We start from the raw sequence: 973 nt of genomic DNA, 5'->3' as shown, positions 1-973 counted from the left end.
TGGCATTTGCATTTTGGCCAAACAGCGCTGGCTGCTGTGTGGAAAGCGAGTGAGAGCGTGGGCTTTTGTAGTTTTTGTGTTTGCCTGTGACCCACGGGGAGCGAAGCGGCACCACAACCGTCTTCGTCTTTAAGAAAAATGACACGAAATGGCATTACAAATACCAAAACAGGGGCAGGGCTTTGCAAGGGGCTAGTGGCCCTGAAGTCCAAGCTTCATTGGCCTCAGGATAGAGCCACTTCTGATTACAGCCCAATACACCCACTCACACACACACACACACACACGCACACACACACACACACACACCATACACAATATACACACTTGAAACAGGTCAGTATTTATCATATTATGCACTAAGTGCCGGGCTATTTTCTATTGTGCTTTTTTCCTTCTATGCCATTCCATTCCATTTCTCCCTAAGGCTATCTGTGACTCACTACAGTGATTTCATGACCCACTAATAAGTCCCAAGCTGCCCTTTGGAAGACACTGGCTTAGAGGGAGGCACAGGAAGTCCCGAAGTGGGGCTTTAAAACAGAGCGGGCCAGAGGCAGGGTGTGTTTGGCTCAGATGGGGCCACAGCCCGGGCTGCGGCTCGGACACATGACACACAGCCACCTCCCCACGTAGGAACGCGGAGACACAGGGCCTCGCAGCCTGCCAGGACAGCTGGCAGGAAAGGGCCCCTCGCTGCATGGCTAATCTGACCCTAAGAAGATTTTGATTTGAATCACCTTTTTGCTTACGGTGGCCTTGGGTTTCCTGTGCCTCTCTCCAAATCAGTGTTTTCCCAACTGCAGTTTGGAGCCTATTAGTGGGTCATGAAATCACTTTGGTGAGTCTCATACAGCATTAAAGAGAAAGAAGGAAAGGAAGAGAAGAGAAGAGAAGAGAAGAGAAGAGAAGAGAAAGAATGAAATGGAATGGAATAGAATAGAATAGAGAATAGAACAGGCAGAGCACATGG

The sequence above is a fragment of the Prionailurus bengalensis genome, chromosome C2 (assembly GCF_016509475.1).
Source record: "Prionailurus bengalensis isolate Pbe53 chromosome C2, Fcat_Pben_1.1_paternal_pri, whole genome shotgun sequence".
Classification (NCBI taxonomy): Eukaryota; Metazoa; Chordata; class Mammalia; order Carnivora; family Felidae; genus Prionailurus; species Prionailurus bengalensis.
This window is presented reverse-complemented; position numbering follows the sequence as displayed.